The sequence below is a fragment of the Eutrigla gurnardus genome, assembly GCF_963514095.1.
Source record: "Eutrigla gurnardus genome assembly, chromosome: 5".
Lineage (NCBI taxonomy): Eukaryota > Metazoa > Chordata > Actinopteri > Perciformes > Triglidae > Eutrigla > Eutrigla gurnardus.
In genome coordinates this window covers 26,396,486-26,402,677 of record NC_139919.1, presented here as the reverse complement: position 1 = coordinate 26,402,677, position 6,192 = coordinate 26,396,486, and positions in this window count along the sequence as shown.

Below are 6,192 nucleotides of genomic sequence, written 5' to 3'. Positions count from 1 at the left end.
GTGATGTGACTGAGAGAGAAAAGTATTATTAATAATAAAACAAAAGAAACACAATTCTACTTAATAACTCATTACATATTTAGACAAATAATACTAATTAAGATCAGTCTATATGATGGAATAGTGGCATTAGAACGTGCAAGAGGGCTTTGGGCTTTTACGGGCACTGTTTTTCACAGGGACACTGGGATATAGAAAACATTATTATTATATACAGAATGTAGGGATTTAACATCTGTCAAACAGGCTAAGAAATTCAGATTTATACATAAGAAATGACTTTAATTCATGCTTTGGAATCCAACCGACCACACAGACAACAGATTTCTTACATGGCTTAATGAAATATGTCCAGAGGCAATAAGTAAGTAAAGCTGTTAGGGATAGATCAGGATTTGTGAGTTGGATAGAAGTGTGTTTTGTGTGTGCACAAATGACAGAAGGCAGCCTGCTCTCTCTCTCTCTCTCTCTCTCTCTCTCTCTCTCTCTCTCTCTCTCTCTCTCTCTCCCCCCCCCCCCCCCCCCCCCCCCCCTCTCTCTCTCACTGTGATCTTTCAGCACAAGGTAATGATGAAGGATGAAACAGCCTTCCAGGGTTCACTGAGTTGGTCTACAAGCACTCCACTGATCCCCCTCTGTGCACTCAACTCTGATGCTTGGCCATGCAAGGAATGTTCACACATACAGATACAAACACAAACACTCAGGCAAGGCCAGAAAACTGGTAGCAGGCCATCTAACATTCCTGACCTGGAAGTCATTGGATAAATTTGGAGACCAGTCCTCAGAAAAAAACAACAACAAAAACAACAGCGCCGGTTGTTTTGTTCGAATGCCTTAAATGACCTGAGAAGGATCTTGTGTGGCCATGCAAATTATGACTCTCTGTAAGAAGCATAGGTGGAAGCAGTGTGATGTTGTTTAAGTACCACAAAAGTTCTCAGGGAAGAGGTCTGACTGGATGGTTGGGTGATACCATTTACTGCTGTTTGCGTCACCTTTTTAATACCAGCTGTAAACATGGTTTTTACCATGATCATGGTCCTCCTCCTAAAACCACATCATTTGTTTTTTTAAACCAGACCACAATATGTTTCAAACCTTAGCCAAGAAGTGTTTAGCCATGCTAGTGGCTCCAGAGATGGACAGTTGATCCACTTTAGTCCAGAGTTCAACATCTAAACAAATACAGAATGGATTGTTGTTACATTTTGTACAGACATTCATGAACCTTCTGGCTTTGGCGATACTTTGACTTGACTCTTGTTATTGTTATTCCCAAAAATATTTCAACGTCTATTAGATATGTTGCATTATAAGTGTAGAAGGCTCTGGGGCATCTGCTGAGGAGATGTTGAAGGGACACTCTCTCAGCAACACACAGGGAAGGAAAGCATTTCACCCATGTGTGAATGTTTCCTGGGCTTGGGAAGGTGTCATAAACGGCTTGGATCAGAAATCTTATGCAAAGGAAGTCAACGCGCCAGAAATCCAACCAAGAGATCTTGCCACTGCAGTGTGTTTTCCCACCTTGTCCCACCTGTCGACTGAGTCCGACCAGCTTGTTGACCTGGACCTCCTGTGCACACTTCTTCCTGGAGGAGATGTTGTTGCTGCTTTCCTTTGGCTTTGCCAATCTGGAAGCTAGAAAGTAGAGCTCGGCCGGGATTGCCCTGATCCTTCTGCCTTAACTGTGCCTCGCCACCTGTGACTCTATGCCAGCGCTCCACTATTTGCCTGTGCGGTTCTTAATGGTGCTTCTTTGGTGTGTCTGGATTACTTTACAAATTCTTCTGCTGCTGAAGGGGAGCTGTTGGTGGACCCATACAGTGCAGTACGGTTAAAGCTCCTTGGCAGGCCATGCCACCCTCAGAGATAGCTGCTGATCTTCTCCAGGGCTTTCATAGTGGACATAGGAACATCATATGGTAGCAAGGGCCATAAAACCCTGGGCATAATGGCCTACGGTATATCCAACCTTGAAACACCTGGACAATCCAGATTTGCCAACGTCGGAAAGGCAGACCTCAAGTCTGCTTGTGTTGTGGATGGCAGCTGATTGGTTGCTACCACACAACAATCTATTTCAGGGGTCCTTGGCACCCCACTTCTGCTAATAATCCAAAAGGAGGTAATTGATCTTGGCATTGACCACAAGGGTTGGCAAGGTCCAACCACAGGACCACCAGATCACTCCATGCCTAACCCTTTGCTTCTCTTAGGATGCGTGACTGCCTCCGTATACTCCTCTTCACCAGATCACTCTCAGAATCTTTCACAATTGCTGGAGCAGTCTTGGAAGGCATTTGTGCATGCTGTATGGTAATCCACGTGATGATCAGCACCACTACCCTCGCCACCCTTGGTGGCTTGGCTAGCATGACCATTTTAACCCAATACACGACCTTCCCCTAACTTTAAACAAATGGATGAACCAAATCAAACCTTTCCCACAGAGGTGTAAGACCAGAAATGAAGATATCGATCATATTTTTCTTGGCTATATGCAGTTTTTATGTGGAAAGTAGTGATAAAGATGCAGAAAGGGAAACAGGATCAGAAAACATCTATATCATTTGGAATCGCTTAACACATTAATGAAGTCAGCCAACACTTCTGTGCAGACTTATATAGCATTGGCTAACAATGATTAGTAGCTTTTTTGTTTTTGCGAAAGCCCCCTCAAAGCTTTTATATGAAGTTTATGGTGTTTATCCAACTGCTTCTGTGTGTATTTCGTCCAGCATCACTATATTTTAATTTTCCCCTTTCTCCTTCTGCTGTTCCTGTTTCTTTCTCATTTTCTCTTTCTCTTGGTTGAAGAGCAGTGGAGAGGGGAGAGAAAGTGGGTAAGAGTGAGCCTTCCAACCCCTTAAGACTGGACTCCATCAGCCATGCATCAACCACAAGCATTGGTAACCGCACTCTCAAATGCTTATGTCAGATGTTATAAAGTGCCCATGTGGGCCTTATGAAGGACCCCTGTGTGCCATCTCTAATAAAGGGCCCTTCTATCCCACACGGCGACTCACAGAGTGGTCTGGCCAGGGGCTCCATCCTAAAAATAAAGCATGCATATGCATTTCAGGAATTGGTATATTTGTGTCATAGAGAATTCATGCACACTCACTGATCACTCACACCAGAGATTTATTTAGAAGATAAATTAAAAAAGAAAAGAAGTGGGGGCACTTCATGAGTTTTAATTAAAACGATTCATTACAGTTTTACGGTCTGACAGCAGCACTAAAATAGGCAGTCTTCTGACCCGGTTTTTTTTTCAGCCGGCGTTGGGATGAGGTTGGGAACATGTTGGTCAGCAATGCTGTTTACAGAACTGTCAAGCACATAAATTCATCTTCACTCCCTGTGAGTTGACATATTGTCAAAATAGTAACACTTAATCAGTGAGATTTCCCCAAGGAACAAAATGTACAGAGCAAACAGAAACACCCATGCAGAGTTTGTACCTCCCACGATACACACCAGAGAATTTGTGTCCCAAGCACTTCTGGCACATGAAATGAAGAAGCTGTATGCAAAGCCAGGCTGACAACCCAGTTAACCATCCCGATACTGCTTGATGTGGACGGGAAATGTGGGAAACAACAGGCTTGATAGTTAGATAGTAATATTTTTCCTACTTAAAGTGCTATCAGCAATGTTCTTATACTAATAATAGATTACACGACTGCTTATGTGAAATGAACCTACAGAAATGTATCACCTGCCTCTTTGACTCCCCTCGTCCGAAGAAAGTATTACGTCTTTGGCATCTTTCAGCTCATTGTTTGGCTTTTCTGGCTAAAGTCATAGTGTCTCACTGCTTGAGTTCAGTACGCAGCTGTTTTTAGCAAAGAAGCTCTAAAAACAGACTGTTCACTGACAGACCGAAGGCCTGACGGACTTGCTGTTGAACATAATGGAGCATTTAGCAGCTAATGAACCAGATATTCCCCTCAAGAGTTGGTAGTGCCCAAAACAGTGCTAAAAGGAGAGTGAATACTGGACTTGCATTCATTACAGGGTGACCAAAAACACGACTCCAAATGAGGGCTAATGTTCCTTCTTATCTGTTGGATGGATGTGCAAATAGACTAGTTTGCTAACAGGTCCACCCTATCAAGTTAAAAGGTGATAATATCTCAGGTTGGCGTTTCCAGCTGGTTTCTGCTTCCCCCAAGTGGCCAAAAATATAAGTTGTTTCAGAATTAACTAAAGCAATAAAAACTTAAAGACGCCTTTTAATTATTCTGCATTTACTGGCGCTATATTCACTAAGATTAGCCTAGTTTAGCTCAATTTAGATCATTTGATAAAGTGCAGTTTGTTAATTCTAGTAAAGTATACCAACAATGTCATACTAAATGACCTAAATGTAAATGTACTTTCACTTACGTGCACCCAACGCCGAATTAATACAGTTATGCCAGTTAGGAAAATGTTTCCAACAATCACGAGTAATCATTTTGTAAGGAACAAACTTGTGTAAGTGTATTTGCTCACTTAAACATCAATGCTGGCATTACATTTTTTTGTTTGTTTGTTTGTTTGTTTTCCCCAAATTTATGAAAATCTACATTCCATGGTTGAAAATGGCAGCCGCAGTTTTAATCAGCCCTAATCTTGCAGGGCAAATTCTGAGATAGTTGACCGTTTGGCACGAATCTACGCCATGAAATAAAAGACCGTTAATGCCTTAATAACCCTTCTTCCCCACAGTATCGTTTTTTATTTACCCGTAACCACTCATCATTACGCTATTAGCTTCTTACAAAATCATTGTTAATGACATTCTGGTGATAACAATGTGCTTCCTGATGCTTAAGTTGTGTAATTTTTCCTCATTTAGCAGCTGGCTAGTTAGCTAGCTAACGTTACCTTGCAATTTCCACCATGTTTTCATGCTGATCTTACACTGGTTACAGAAAATGGGTGGGATAGCGGGCTGGTGGCCAGTTGGATCCCTGGCTGAATTTGAGTAGCTACAGCCGTGACAGTCTTTCTCCTAAACGGACCTCCACTCAGTGAGACACAGGGGGCCGCATATCGCTATTTCTTCCAAGCTACTCTCGCTGTTATGTTTGTCGAGGCTGCATGTCTTGTCAAATAGAAGTGGGCGTAGTTTCATCCCTTTTTTAAATCAAGCTTGAAATCGATTTTAGCTCAAATTTGCAGAAAAGAGGAGATCATGCATTTCCTCACCTTTTCAAAAAGACCTTTTACTTGATGCCAAATTCCTCCAGATAGGGAACGCAGCACCAGACCTTTGAAATGCCTGCAGAGACAGAAAGGAACACAGCAATCATGAACTCCTCGATGATATCCTCTCAGACATACAGACCAACTCTTCTTCCTTTTCTTTTCTCTGGGGCTCTTCGTCCATTTCCTGCACTCTTGTCTGTGATGATGCTAGCAGAGGGTTAATTGGAATGTGTGCACGTGTTCACGCAAGTGTGGGGTGATTTCGGGCCTCTGCTCCGCGGATGTCATAATTAGGAACTGGAATCCTGGGAATTCTTGGTAAGGTTGTACGATCCCAGGACTTTTCATCTGCTGCAGCAGCCCAGACCCCCCCCCTCTCAGTCGCCGGCCTTACGGAAAATCACAACATGTTCCAACGCACACCATCAAAGCAATTAATTACCTAAGTGCAACCCGGACTAACCCTAACTGTAGAACACGCATTGTAAACAACAAGTATCCCAAAACATCCAATTGTAACCTCATGGCACTGAGGTTCACAAGCATCTGTGACATGTTGGTTTGATCTGGACCCAACCACTAATTCGTGGGCTGGCTAATTAACCTCAACTATTCTAAATATATCGTGTGCTTTATTTATACCACTATCAGAAAATAGTTCTCTCAAAATAAGGGGAAAAAATGCTAAATGCACTCCTGATCACTACAATAAAATGCAGGTAGTCTTATATAAGGCTGTTGTATTATCACTATAACAGTCAAACCAAAGCACTAGTATAGAAACAATGCTCTCTAATTAAGACTTATTACGCTTTTGAGCTACCTTTTAAGGGTTATTATTCCTCACGAATGCAAAATCCTACAGGGTCCAGCATTTGTCCGAGGGGCACTGGATAATTGGATAACTTCGCACTTCTTATAACTCCTAACAACCGCATGAAACCAAGTTGACAAGTTGGTGTTATTTTTGCTTTATTTTTTTGCAAT